The sequence below is a fragment of the Apus apus genome, chromosome Z (genome assembly GCF_020740795.1).
Source record: "Apus apus isolate bApuApu2 chromosome Z, bApuApu2.pri.cur, whole genome shotgun sequence".
In the NCBI taxonomy this organism is placed as follows: Eukaryota; Metazoa; Chordata; class Aves; order Apodiformes; family Apodidae; genus Apus; species Apus apus.
Window position 1 is genome coordinate 50,929,345 of NC_067312.1, and position 16,139 is coordinate 50,945,483.

Sequence of the window (16,139 nt, forward strand, 5' to 3'; positions counted from 1 at the left end):
GATAGGCTGGAGAGGTGGGCCCATGCCAACCTCATGAAGTTCAAGGCCAAGTGCAAGGTTCTTCACTTGGATCAAGGCAATCCCAAGAACAGATACAGGCTGTGGGGAGAATGGATTGTGAGCAGTCCTGAGGAGAAGGACTTGGGGGTGGTAGTAGATGAGAAGCTTGACATGAGCTGCCAGTGTGAGCTGGAGCCCAGAGAGCCAATTGTGTCCTGGGCTGCATCAAAAGAAGTGTGGCCAGCAGGGCCAGGGAGGGGATTCTGCCCCTCTGCTCCGCTCTGGTGAGACTCCACCTGGAGCACTGTGTACAGTTCTGGTGCCCTTAGCACAGGAAGAACGTGGACCTGTTGAAGCAAGTCCAGAAGATGGCCATGAAGATAATCAGAGTGCTGGAGCACCTTTCCAGTGAAGACAGGCTGAGAGATTTGGGCTTGTTCAGCCTGGGGAAGATAAGGCTCTGGGCAGATTTTATAGTGGTCTTTCAGTACCTGAAGGGGCTACAGGAAAGATGTGGAGATACTTTTTATGAGGACATGGACTGATAGGATGAGGGTAATGGTTTTAAGCTGGAAGTGGGTACATTACACTAGATATTTAGGAAGAAATTATTGACTGTCAGGGTGGTGAAACACTGGCACAGATTGTCAGGGAAGCTGTGGATGCCCCATGCCTGGAAGTGCTCAAGGTCATGTTGGATGGGGCTCTGAGCAACCTTATCTAGTGGAAGGTGCCCCTGCCCATACAGGGGGGTTGGAACTAGATGATCTTTAAGGTCCCTTCTAACCCAAATCATTCTGTGATTCTGTTCTCCCACACAGGATCACCACAGCTGGTTACTACTTTTAAACAGTCATGACAAACTAATGCTTGTCTCTTGACAGCTGGGTGGACTGCTTTTAGAACAGGGCATAGACATTCATGCAAAAGGTTAATGCCTTCAACCTTATTTATCTATCAGAAAATAGAGGCTGTCTTCCTTAAAACTCTCACAGGTACAAAATGATCAGCTATAAATTTGAACCTTATATTAACTACAAATTAATTAGTCTAGTTATTCAGAAAGGTAATGATATGAAGGCTTTCTTGATTATGGTAGTTTCTAGGAAGACTGCAGATAACCCTTGTATAAGCAAATTGTCTGCAAGATTTTTCATTACCATTTGTATCTGTTCTGTAAATAAGAAGTACCAGTCAGGAGACATTAACTAGATTTAGGAGTAGATGGGTCAAGAAATCAGTGGTGTGATGCATATGCATCCATCAGCTGAAAGTATTCCCCAACTTCTTCTATAAAACTATTAATATAGTCATAACAGTTTTATTGTTTCCTTAGTTGGAGGAGTATCTCTTGGCTGCAATTTTCAGAGACACAGAACCACAGATGGCACATAATGTTCAGTGCTTCATGCAGAAGCTCTTACAAATACTGAGTCTACCAGCAAATGTTGTTGCTGGTGGCCTGAGCTTCATGGGTCATATTATTAACAGAAAAACTGAAAAACGCTGGTTTCTGTCTATCCTCCTTTTGATTTCTGTATTAGTATTCTCAGGATAGACAATATGGTTTCCCTCCTTTGCAGATATCCATTCAGGTGGGGACATGGAAACAAGCAGTTGTTGTAATGTGTGACATATATTGTCTCTGTAATTTTTGGCACATCGTTTAACATCCTTAGTTTGGGTTCTGCCTTAGCAAATTAATTGTTGCCACTTCAGTAAATTATGTGATACAATGATAAAAGAATAAAACAAGTTATTTCCATTACTGTATCAGCAACTTCTTTCATAGATCTATGGTAGACAATTTGATTAGTAAACTGTTTGTTTCAAACTGTAACATAATGATACTAGAATGAATGCATAGAAGTAGAACAAAAATGCTGAAGAAAGCACACTAACTCTAACAGTATCTCACATTAAAACATTTTGTGTTTTAGAGAGCAGTATACCACGGGAATGCCAATTCTGAGAATTTAAAACTCAAAACCCAGTCCCCAAAAAACGTAACACTGGTTTTGACATATATATATTAATTCTTTCCTTCTTTACCTTTCAGACCACACTAAAATAAGTCTTCAACAAAATCAAAGCATTTGTTCTTATGAGAATGAAATCTAAGGGGGAAAAACGGGTCTGTCAAAATAGCAGTTAGAAGAGATAACACTGAAAACAGTGAATTATTCCAGCAAGCAAGAAAAACCAGGAAGTTTACTATAAGACTTGAATGGCTGTATCAGAAGCTTCTTACTGCTCTAAAAACCAAAAAATAATAACATTGATTGAACTGACAGAAATCAATAACACATTGCTAGGGTATGGTACAAGATAAAGGGTGGCACATGTAGGGACAAATTAGAAATTAGGAGTATTCAATGGCTCATCTTTTCATTTAAAACAAAAAGTATTCTGACACAACTTTTCATACTTATAAAGCTTAATAACAAGGTAGTAGAAAAACATCTTTCAGAAGAGGAAATCAGGAAGCTAAAGGATGTTTCTATGAAAATTTTAAGGTGTTTTAAATGTGCAAGTAATTGAAATCAACAGGAGTTGATGATCACCACCCTGAAGCAATGGTTCTCTGTTGAATATTCAGGTTCAACATCTGATCACAATTTTTCTCACAAGACTAAGATAATTTTAAAAGAATCTTACTATTTCATTTTCTTAAAGAGAGAAAAAGAAGAGATTGAGGAATAACTATGGAATTTGTCATATATATAGGAAATACCCTTAATACTATATGGTCAAAGCAGCCTTAAATCTATTATGCAAGCACCTCACAATATTAAAAAGTTTGTACAGTGCTTTGACAAAAGCTGTCTTCTTGACAATTCTCCTCCAATAGCAGCTAAGTAAAATACATGCCACATTATTTGTCCTTTAGCATTTCTAAAATATTTTTTTCCTACAAAATCTTATTTTAATATTGTAATTTGAGGGAGTATCAAACAATATTACCACACAAAGCATTTAAGAAAAACCATAGGAAGTATTTTTCATACTATAAATATTAAACTGTAGAATTTGTTAATACAGAATGTTATGGACATAAAAAATATAAATGCTTAAAGACCAGTTGGACAAATGCATGGAAGAAAAAGTCTGACATGTAGTTACAAGGCTCAGAAGTCTTGTAGGTCACAACTGTTAAATCCCTATACTGGGATATAGGGAGGAATATCCCTATATAATTATTTCCGTCTTGAAAATCAGTGGTTGCCTTTTTGAAAAAAAACCAAACAAACAAACAAAAAACAAACAAACAAAACCCCACTTGTCAAATTTTTAATTTATTTCATTCTCAAATAAGGTGAAAAACATTGTTTTCTAATCTGGCACAGGCAAGCAGCAGCCAGATATGACACATAATTTATGCCTGTTGAGTCATTCTTCAAATCCTGAGTGTTTTCATACAGAGGTAAAATTTTCATTTTTTTAAGAAAGGTATCTCTACAGATACAGTAAACTCTAAAATACTCTGCCAAAAAATAATATAGATTTAACACTTAATATAATGAATTTTGCTTAAGTCACCACATAGCATGTAGCTGTACAACCCAGAAGTGGCTATAGCACTTGAAATATTAAATATGAGAGAGCTGTCTGTCAGTCTTGGCCTGTGGGGAAAATTAATTTTTATCCAAAGCAAAAAATGCAACATAGATTAGCATGAGAGAGTAATAGACAAGACCCCGTAGCACTTGAGACAGGGATGTAAAGAAACAAGACAAGACAAGCAAGTAAAATTTTAAATATTTTTAAAAAAATAATAGGTTTTGCTGTTTTTTAAAGTTAATAAACCTTCTGTGTACTTGGAATAATAATGCAACTTTGCAGCACTCATAGTGTCAGGATGTCGTCTGGAACCCTGGATTCCCTCAAGGGAGCTGAGGTACTGTTTCATTACACATTCATCATACAATTTCCAATTAACCCACTTCAGCCACCTAGAAGTACCTTTTGAGTGTTCTAGCATTACCACCTCTGCCAGCTTAACCTCAAAACTGCACTGATCACAATTATGTGACTGCTTGGCCAAACAGGTAGAAAGAGCTTGTACTTGTGCTGAATGTCATGCATATGTATTCTTCATAGCCTAGTGATTAGTTCTCTTACCTTATTCACCCAAGGCTGTTTGTGTGTTTTGTGATGAACACTCCCTCAGCAAAAAAACAGAAATAATCCCCACAGGAGGTTCAGAATAGATGATCACAGTGAACCTCTCTGGCCACTCAAACTATTCGCTCATACGTCTGCAGCAAGACATTGAAAATTTTTGTAATAGTAATTTGTCTTACAAAGAATTGAATCTATGACCAAAGCTCTGCCACTGCAAGTAAACAACATCAGGGCTCCTCAGCTGAGGCTCTTCCTTTGCTGTGACCACTATAGATGTCTATGAAATAACATTTTTTTGGGGCTATTTTTTGGCTATTTGGTAAATTTTTAACAATTTTTTTTTGGCTATTCATAAATGCCATTTATGGCTAGAATATTTTTTTAGCTAAAACATTTCAAATGCTCTCATGCTGCAAATAAGATGGCTTCAGTCTTGACCTTATTATTTTTCCATTTGATAGTCATGTCCCTGACAGATCAACCTAGCTAAAAGCTGTGGGTAAAATATTGCTGTCAGCAAGTTATGTATTATATTTTTTAACCTTGAAAATAAATACAAATCTTTTTTAAGCAAGTAATTCAGAAAGTTAATATTTATTATTTTTTTAAAGTTTTCCCTAGCTAATCAGCTCTGATTAGAAACTGCAGGAATACCTAAGGTTGAATTAAACAAGTGAACAGCAAGTATTATGATGACAGTCTCCACATGAAGTTTAACTTTTGTAATTCTGAGGCATATATAAAATATAATATTTCTAGCATGATGTAGCATCATCTTCCCATTAAAAGACAGATGAATGATTTCTAGACTACAGAGAGCAGTAACATTCCCCTTTTCAACACCTTGAAAATGCCTCTATTGAAGACAAAACTCCCAGATAGATATATCTCAAAAGACATACATTAAAGCAATGAAGGCCTTGTCACTCTTTCTCTTCATTCACTGACTGAGTAAAATAATTTCCCTCATAATGCAGCTCTGTTTGTCTCCTATTTTACTTTCCTTTTCTCTTGTAAGTTAGCCAAGTTCAATTCTTTATTTTTGGAAACTACAGAATACCAATGACACAAGTGAAATATGATGATTGTGCCAATATGCAGGGACTGACAGAATAATGCAAGATAAAGAAATGCTCCCTTCATGCCTTCATTTTCAATATACAGGTTTCCTTACTTTTATTTCTTTCTCTCTTTCCTTAGGTTATGTTTTCCCTTTCTTCAGTCCATTCTTCATCCTTTTAATTTACCTAACCTCCCTCTTATTGTTTTTCCATTGAAAATGACATTCAAACTTCTGGGTTTCCTCATCAACTCCAGTAAGAGGATATAACAAAAAATCCCTACACTTCCTTTGGGAAATGACTAGTCACAAGGGATGGATCTTCAAAATTTTCAACTCTAATATGAACAAACGGGGAAAAAATTGCCTCTGCCTCCTAGTGAGAGTGTTCAGGCTGCTCATGTTACAAATGTGGCTCTAAGAGTGGTTCAGCCCCTGTACTGCTGCTCTACTTGTGAACATTAAGGTGAGGTGGAAGCACTCATTTAGCAGAGCTTTGGCCTTTTTTCCTTCAACAGTCCTCCACACCAGTCCACAGAGACAGCTGGCTGTATAGTAAGAAGCAGACTGAAATTGCATCCAGAACAGAATGTGCACAGGAAGCATCTATTAAGATGCAAACTGCTAAGTGAAAATATTTAAGAATCCTGTAGCAGCTGTGACAGTGCCAGAGGTAATTAAACTGAGGTTCCAAAAATAATGTAAAAAGTGCATGGTGATGCATCCTGTATTTGATTTTTTTTTTCCAGCTACTAATTATGCAAATTCTTCCTGATAATTGTTACTGAGACTAGAATCTTCCTATTACATATTCGTATCGATAACAAAGATTAAGTCAACAAACCTGTGTTTTGCTTCTGTCCAGGATTTTATACACAGTTAAGCTTCTGACAACTTGGGCTTCAGCTGCTGTACTGGTTTCATAATGGTGTTACAAACTAGATAATGCCAAGGATGTCAACAGTCAGTCACTCAAGGAGGAGAAGCAAATTCTCTTGCTCATGTTACCTCTGTGGGTTAACAGGCTCTTGGTTTCTATTTGGTTTTATATATTCAAAATCTTCATTCGAGATAGGAGACACTGCTTGCCCTGTAATGTGTACTTTTTAGGTAACCTGAACACACAGAGGTACAGGCATGTGTGTCAGTATTTTGGAGGTACTTCTCATAGAAGTTTCAAGCTATAATCCCAGAGAGATTTAAAACTCACTTTTACCAGACAATACACTTTCTGTTCCATTTGTAAATAACAATCCTAATGTTATAGTTAGATCCCAGTTAATTCAATTTACTCTCTTTTTTTTTTGTAATTGCTTAAAAAATAGTATAGTATTGGACTGCAGGCTGCACCTGGCTGCTCCCTGGACCACCCTACTGCCCTGGCTAGCAATGCTCCTGCTTCAGCGGTCTGGGGGTCTCCCTCAGCCCCCATGGAGCAGCTGACCCCCCCCAGTTCCCTGACTACACCTGGTATTTCAGCTGCTATGTGAACTGTAGTAAGTCAGCATTTCTCTTTTCAGAGTTTCAAACAATGCTGCGATACAATGAGCAGATCGATGATAATTAGATAGACTCTGCTTCCTAATACACTCCTCCATGACAAATGTCCGCTGTAAATTACTGATTACTAGATGAACTCCAGTAAATTGATCATGTAAATGAATGATGCTTGGATACTAGACAAAATCAACCTGTCACCAGGCTTTCAAAGAGGCATCTTTACCCTCCAACTATTTTTTTCCTCAAAATTTGCCATTTGTATCAGTGATGTATTATATTCATGAGGTTTTAATTTAGACAGCCTTCAAAGAATTTTCCAGAATACTGTATGGACAGAGATACTATGGTTATCTTGAACATAAGCACATAAGCACTGCAAATATACTGTAGCTCTCAGTGAACTATTATTATTTTACCTAATATAGAGCAGGTCATGAGTGTAGCCATTTGATCTCACACATACTGACACATTAATTTAAAATGAGTTATATCTGACCTAGATCTGGTAATTCAGGCCCTAGAGGGGTTTTTTTGGGGAAAGAGCAGCAGTATTTCACATAAAGTGAGACTTAGGAATAGACCAATTAAAGTAACAATTAAAAATGTCAAAAATTCAAATTTCAAAATTTACATATTTTAAACAAATAATCTCTGTGTGTTGATCATTACAGAGCTTGCTAAAAGTGCATTATTTGCATAAATTTATTGGATTATTGTATCTTATTATGTATTGAGTTATGAGACAAGATTAATATTTTTTCACTTAAGAATATAAATGCTAGACATTTAAGTCTAAATTGGTCCCTTTAGACTCATTTATAATCAGCAGACAGAATCAGGTAAGTCTAGCAGGTAATTTATCTTGAACGTCTCAAATAAGTTAGATTAATAGCCATGTGGTATCTTCAATGCAATTTCAGATGCCTGAGAGGAATCTTACATACAATGTTCAAATTCATGCCCTATCCAAACAGTACACTGTATTATCTGCCATATTTACTTGAATTTCACAGAAATTAAGGCTTAATATGGAAATAATTGTTTTAATATGTACTGAAGCATAAGCATGCTGAACTGAAGTATAAAGACTTTCATGTAAAATGTCATATTCTGGAGAACAGTGATACGTACTGCCCCATTTCCCTCCAACAATTTCTAACTCTTTCCTCTGAAAAACCTGCAAGTTCTGGTACCAGAGGGTTTAGTTCACTTATTCTACATAACAAACAATTGAGAAGAAAAATATGATGAGCCCACATTTTTGAATAGTTGCTTCCCTGATAAAGAACTCTGCCAGAAGCTAATCTGACCATGAGAAAAATTGAGGAAGAGAACAGAGATTCACTTCATTTGGAAGAATCCGTAAACATGTCTTCAGTAACAATGCTAATTCTATTGGGTTTAGAGATCACTTGAAATCCATACTATTCTTGCTGTTTGCAGCAGTATTACTCCTACACACAAAAAAGGGACAGATTTAACATGATTACATTAGAAAAGTCATACTCATTTATTTTATAAGGTCATTTTTTTCTTCTTCCCTGTGTAAACTCTTTACCATTACCATTTGTTCTGTGCTGAAATATTAGTATGCAGATGACTGCTTGTCTTTACTCACAATACATTTTTTGTTACCATGCTTATAGCAGCTTGGAGTACAATGTGTAATTCTTCTGTTGATAACAGGCAATGTTTTAGATGTAATGATTGGATTCATATTTCCTTAAATATTCTACCACTGGTGTCCTGACCTTTGGTAGCAGACTTTTATCTAATGTCTCCTCAAGAACTTCCTTTGCCCAGCTGTTAGTTACCAGCTTCTCTATTTTTTCAGGTTTTTTGAGTAATTCAGGAAATTTCTAACTCTGCTTGCCTGTTGACCTCTTATTGCAAAGCAAAAACTATTTAGAAATCTTCTAGGCTTAATATCCTTCAGTAGATAAAGCATATGAACTGAATTTGGTCTTTAGGATCTCTCTGACCTTTCTGTCTCTCAAGGGAGGTAACAGTGTTATTAAAGACACAGACACCTGACTTTCACAAAAACCTCTTATTTTAGAAAGCTGAAGATTTAGGGTGCAAGTCCAGACCTCTTATCACGTCTAGACTTGAGCATAACTCAAAATGACTCATTCTCTGGACTAAACTCAAAGACATTTTTCATGAATATTCAAGACTCTCATATCTCATTTTCCTTCCCACTTCAATTCAAGCACAGGAAACTAGGACGTAGTCCATGTAACTATCACTTCCCTTTAGACTGACAGGATAAAATTAACTAAAATTATGTAGCTTTAAGGGTCAACTCTATTTTAAATTCTGTAGCTGTGAGATGGGATTTCTTTTCTGGCACTACTGCCTGGAGTTTTTTTTTCACTTGCTTTTCTTTAGAAGTGTGAACCTTAATGTGAACCAGACAACACACAAGTGATACATAACATGCTTTATTGCTCCAAGTTAGTTGAGGGATGATACTTAACTAAAATATATACATATATATATAAAAATTAAAAAATAACAAGCTTTACAATTCCATCTATACCTTTATGATTCTGGGGTTACAGAATATTCAAGCTTAGCAATGCTCCTCCTAAAAAGCATTTTTTTCCCCTTTGTTATATTTTCAACTCCTAGGCATAAAAGTGTTGTGGGTTCTTGCTTTCCTGTTCTTTCTGCTGATTGATCTACCTCTATCTACTGCTGTCTAGCACAAGACTAGGTACCTTAATGACTGATATTTTAATATTAAACTAGTAATTGTTCAAAACAAACATAAAAAAGGGAATTAATTCCTATTAATGGTCATTTGTCTTTGTGAATGGCAATCCTTAAATAGAAAAGGCTAGTCTCTCAATAGCAGACATCTGCTGTCTAAATGGTTCTCTGTATAGTTTTGCTTACTGAAGGTCCTTGGAATTGGCCTTTGTCCTGAACAGTAAATTTCGTTCAAAAGGTTCCTACAAAATGCTTTTTAAATCCACAGCACTGCCAACTGCCAAATGTGAGAAATGCTTTCCTCTTCATGGTGTGGAGAATATGAGTCTGCTTAGAAATATAGTTAACAATGCTGACACATAATTTATTTTTCATGCATTTACTTGGGGCAACATAAAAGCTTTTCACAGTGAACTGTTGAAGTGCCCCTACAAAAGCACTTCTGAAAATGGTCCATCTTACAATGAACATCTGAGAACATGGACCAATGACTAAATAACTTTTTTTTGGTGGGTGAATCTCCCTTAGAACAGGCTGTAACTTTTCAGAATGTATCTTCAGTATGATCACCTTGTTCATTTGCCAGACTCTTGAATTAGACCTGCTGATTTTTTATGGCTCCATACAGTTTTTTGGTGTCTTTCTGGCATACGAACTAACGTTTCCTGATTGAAGGCCAAAAGTGATTTGTGTACGTGTGTCAAACATTCAGTACTATGGAGTAATAGTCTGATGATCATCCGAACCGGCTCTCAAAAACTAAACTCCAAATATAATCCTCAGATGAGTGACTGGCCAGCAGGCTGAAAAGACGAGAAAGCAGATTATTTCAAAGGCTAAATTAAGAAACATAATCTAATCCACTACTTTCATGCTACCACAGTATGCCATTCACCCTTTTTCAGTGAACTCCCCTTCAGGCACACAGGTAAATCCCCCTGTTCACTTCTGAAAAGGGTAGTTGCAGCAGCACAAGATGCAATAGAATGGAAAGAAAAGGTCATAGCTACGGCAAATTTCTGCTCATGTCTAAACAGCAAATGCTTCCTCATGTCACAATTCAGAGCAGGTACAGCCAGGTCTCTGAAGAGCCATAACTAATTTTGCTTTCCTCTTTTATCTCCATATCCTGTACAAGGCAATTAGCTCTAGAGTCTGATACCATGGCTTGTTTTGCCTTTCATGGAGACAAATGGTGTATAAGCCGAAGTTTCCTTCTCTGCTAGCAGTGCCACAGGTGTTCAGCCACAGGGGCCAGGGAGGAGCAACAGCTGCAAAAGCGGCACAGCCGCTGCTTGCAGTGCTCTCAGCATACCTCTGAGCTGGTCAGGCTCACACTGGGCAGATACACTCCCCACTTTTGTTCTGTGGAGATAGTCCTGATTGCAGCACTTCAGCACAAAGGTGCAGCTATTAGTCAAACACATATATTCATTTTGTTACCTCAAGGAACCACAGGACTGTGACTGGTATATGATGACCGATGTTGTTTTATTTTCTTCAAGTTGTTTTGATTTGGCTGTTTATGATTTCTTCAACAGAGATGCCATAGGAAACCCTGAGTAAAAAAATATAAACAAAGAGTTGCTACCTCATACTGTTCTTCTGTTTTCAGTCTTCTTGAATGAGATGCACTGTATGATTTATTAGCTTTAAACTTTGGTTGTTTTATTGTTAAAACTCTGCACCTGACACAAATGAATCATGGAATCACAGAATTATTTGGGTTGGGAGGGATCTTTAAAGATTATCTACTCCAACCTCCCTGCCATAGTCAGGGCCATCTTCTACTAGATCAGGTGGCTGAAAGCCACATCCAGCCTGGCCTTGAACACTCCAGGGAGCTTCTCTGAACAGCCTGTTCCAGGGTCTCACAACCCTCATAATAAAAAAAGTCTTCCCTTATTTCCTGTCTAAAACTACCCTCTTTCAGTTGAAAACTGTTGCATTTTGTTCTGTAACTACAGGCATTCATAAAAAGCGTCTCTACATCTTTCTTAAAAGCAAGCTGCCTTTAAGTGTTGAAAAGCCAAAAAAGGTCCCAGCACACCCGCAGCACAGCACACCCGCAGGACAGCACAGCTGCAGCACACCCGCAGGACCCGCAGCACACCCGCAGCACACCCGCAGGACAGCACACCCGCAGGACAGCACACCCGCAGGACCCGCAGCACACCCGCAGCACACCCGCAGCACACCCGCAGGACCTGCAGCACACCCACAGCACACCCGCAGGACCCGCAGCACACCCGCAGCACACCCGCAGCACAGAACACCCGCAGGACCCGCAGCACACCCGCAGCACACCCGCAGCGAACACGCAAGATATCTGCAGCACACCCGCAGCACACCCGCAGGACAACGCACCCGCAGGACCCGCAGCACACCTGCAGCCCACCTGCAGGACAGCAAACCCGCAGGACAGCACACCCGCAGGACACCCGCAGGACCCGCAGCACACCCGCAGCACACCCGCAGCACACCCGCAGCACACCCGCAGGACAGAACACCCGCAGGACCCACAGCACACCTGCAGCACACCCGCAGCACACCCTCAGCACAACCACAGGATAGCACACCCGCAGGACCCGCAGAACACCCGCAGCACACCCGCAGGACAGAACACCCGCAGTACCCGCAGCACACCCGCAGCGCACCCGCAGGACAGCACACCCACAGCACACCCGCAGAACACCCGCAGCACACCCGCAGGACACGCAGCACACCCGCAGCACACCCGCAGGACAGAACACCCGCAGGACCCGCAGCACACCCACAGCAGACCCGCAGCGGACACGCAAGACATCCGCAGCACACCCGCAGCACAGGCGCAGGACAACACACCCGCATAACAACGCACACCCGCAGGACCCGCAGCACACCCGCAGCACACCCGCAGGACAGCACACCCGCAGGACAGCACACCCGCAGCACACCCGCAGGATAGCACACCCTCAGGACCCGCAGCACACCCACAGCACACCCACAGCACACCCACAGCACACCCGCAGCACACCTGCAGGACAGAACACCCGCAGGACCCGCAGCACACCCGCAGCACACCCTCAGCACACCCGCAGGATAGCACACCCGCAGGACCCGCAGAACACGCACAGCACACCTGCAGGACCCGCAGCACACCCGCAGCACACCCGCACCACACCCGCAGGACAGAACACCCGCAGGACCCGCAGCACACCCGCAGGACAGCACACCTGCAGCACAACCGCAGCACACCCGCAGCACACCCGCAGGACAGCACATCCGCAGGACAGCACACCCGCAGCACACCTTCAGCACAGCACACCCGCAGCACACCCGCAGGACCCGCAGCACACCGGCAGCACACCCGCAGGACAGCACACCCGCAGGACAGCACACCCGCAGTACACCCGCAGCACAACTGCAGGACCCGCAGCACACCCGCAGCACACCCGCAGTACATCACACCCGCAGGACAGCACACCTGCAGCATACCCGCAGCACACCCGCAGGACAGCACATCCGCAGCACCCCCAGCACACCCGCAGCACACCACACCCGCAGGACCTGCAGCACACCCGCAGCACACCCGCAGCGCCAGCACACCCACAGCACACCTGCAGCACACCCGCAGCACAGCACACCCGCAGCACACCCGCAGGACAGCACACCCGCGGCACACCCGCAGAAGGGGAGCACACCCTCAGGACAGTACACCCGCAGCACACCGGCAGCACAGCACACCCGCAGCACACCCGCAGCACAGCACACCCGCAGCACAGCACACCCGCAGCACACCCGCAGCACAGCACATCCGCAGCACCCGCAGCACACCTGCAGGACAGCACACTCGCAGCACACCCGCAGGACAGCACACCTGCAGCACACCCACAACACAAACGCAGCACCCACAGCACACCCGCAGCACACCCGCAGCACCTGCAGCACACCCACAGCACACCCGCAGCACACCCGCAGCACAAACGCAGCACCCACAGCACACCCGCAGCACACCCGCAGCACACCCGCAGCACCTGCAGCACACCCACAGCACACCCGCAGCCCACTCGTAGGACAGCACACCCGCAGCACACCTGAAGCACACCCGCAGGACAGCACACCCGCAGCACACCCGTAGGACCCGCAGCACACCCGCAGGAGAGCACACCCTCAGCACCCACAGCACACCCGCAGCACAGCACACCCGCAGCACACCCGCAGGACCCGCAGCACACCCGCAGCACAGCACACCCGCAGCACACCCGCAGGACAGCACACCCGCAACATACCTGCAGCACACCTGCAGGACCCGCAGCACACCCGCAGGACAAAACACCTGGAGGACCCACAGCACACCCGCAGGACAGCACACCCGCAGGACAGCACACCCGCAGCACACCCGCAGGACAGCACACCCACAGCACACCCGCAGGACCCACAGCACACCCGCAGCGCACCCGTAGGACCCGCAGCACACCCGCAGGAGACCAAACCCGCAGCACCTGCAGCACACCCGCAGCACAGCACACCCGCAGCACACCCGCAGGACCTGCAGCACACAGGTAGCACACCCGCAGGACAGCACACCTGCAGCACACCCACAGGACAGCACACCCGCAGCACACCTGCAGGACAGCACACCCGCAACACACCTGCAGCACACCTGCAGGACCCGCAGCACACCCGCAGGACAAAACACCCGGAGGACCCGCAGCACACCCGCAGGACAGCACACCCGCAGCATACCCGCAGCACACCTGCAGCACACCCACAGCACCCGCAGCACACCCGTAGGACAGTACACCCGCAGCACCTCTGCAGCACGCCCGCACGACCCGCAGCACACCCGCAGCACACATGAAGGAGCCGCAGCACACCCACAGCACACTCACAGCACACCCACAGCACACCCGCAGGACACTAGCAGCACACCCACAGGACAGCACACCCGCAGGACACCCGCAGCACACCCACAGCAGACCCGCAGCACACCCGCAGCACACCCGCAGGACAGCACACCCGCAGGACAGCACACCCGCAGCACACCCGCAAGACCCGCAGCACACCCGCAGGACAGCACACCCGCAGCACACCCGCAGCACAGCACACCCGCAGCACACCCGCAGGACAGCACACCCGCAGGACAGCACACTCGCAGGACAGCACACTCGCAGGATAGCACACCCGCAGTACACCCGCAGTACACCCGCAGGACAGCACACCCGCAGGACAGCACACCGGCAGCACACCCGCAGGACAGCACACCGGCAGCACACCCGCAGGACAGCACACCCGCAGGACAGCACACTTGCAGGATAGCACACCCGCAGTACACCCGCAGCACACCCGCAGGACAGCACACCCGCAGGACAGCACACCGGCAGCACACCCGCAGCACACTCACAGCACACCCACAGCACACCCGCAGGACACTCACAGCACACCCACAGCACACCCGCAGGACACTAGCAGCACACCCACAGCACAGCACATCCGCAGCACCCGCAGCACACCTGCAGGACAGCACACTCGCAGCACACCCGCAGGACAGCACACCTGCAGCACAACCGCAGCACACCCGCAGCACACCCACAACACAAACGCAGCACCCACAGCACACCCGCAGCACACCCGCAGCACACCCGCAGCACCCACAGCACACCCGCAGCACCCACAGCACACCCGCAGCACACCCACAGCACACCTGAAGCACACCCGCAGGACAGTACACCCGCAGCACACCCGTAGGACCCGCAGCACACCCGCAGGAGAGCACACCCTCAGCACCCGCAGCACACCCGCAGCACAGCACACCCGCAGCACACCCGCAGGACCCGCAGCACACCCGCAGCACACCCACAGGACAGCACACCCGCAGCACACCCGCAGGACAGCACACCCGCAACATACCTGCAGCACACCTGCAGGACCCGCAGCACACCCGCAGGACAAAACACCTGGAGGACCCACAGCACACCCGCAGGACAGCACACCCGCAGGACAGCACACCCGCAGCACACCCGCAGGACAGCACACCCACAGCACACCCGCAGGACCCACAGCACACCCGCAGCACACCCACAACACAAACGCAGCACCCACAGCACACCCGCAGCACACCCGCAGCACACCCGCAGCACACCCGCAGCACCCACAGCACACCCGCAGCACCCACAGCACACCCGCAGCACACCCACAGCACACCTGAAGCACACCCGCAGGACAGTACACCCGCAGCACACCCGTAGGACCCGCAGCACACCCGCAGGAGAGCACACCCTCAGCACCCGCAGCACACCCGCAGCACAGCACACCCGCAGCACACCCGCAGGACCCGCAGCACACCCGCAGCACACCCACAGGACAGCACACCCGCAGCACACCCGCAGGACAGCACACCCGCAACATACCTGCAGCACACCTGCAGGACCCGCAGCACACCCGCAGGACAAAACACCTGGAGGACCCACAGCACACCCGCAGGACAGCACACCCGCAGGACAGCACACCCGCAGCACACCCGCAGGACAGCACACCCACAGCACACCCGCAGGACCCACAGCACACCCGCAGCACACCCACAGCACACCCGCAGCACAGCACACCCGCAGCACACCCGTAGGACCCGCAGCACACCCGCAGGAGACCAAACCCGCAGCACCTGCAGCACACCCGCAGCGCAGCACACCCGCAGGACCCGCAGCACACAGGTAGCACACCCGCAGGACAGCACACCTGCAGCACACCCACAGGACAG

At 45.9% G+C, this 16,139-nt stretch overlaps 1 long non-coding RNA gene across 1 annotated transcript; it reads right to left on the minus strand.

Moving 5' to 3' along the window:
* Positions 1–9,113: 9,113 nt before the first annotated feature.
* On the minus strand, positions 9,114–11,386 carry LOC127395635 (uncharacterized). Its single transcript, XR_007891834.1, has 2 exons — positions 10,844–11,386; positions 9,114–10,203 (listed from the first exon to the last, which is right to left on the minus strand). It is a non-coding gene; the product is annotated as an uncharacterized LOC127395635 (long non-coding RNA).
* Positions 11,387–16,139: the final 4,753 nt, after the last annotated feature.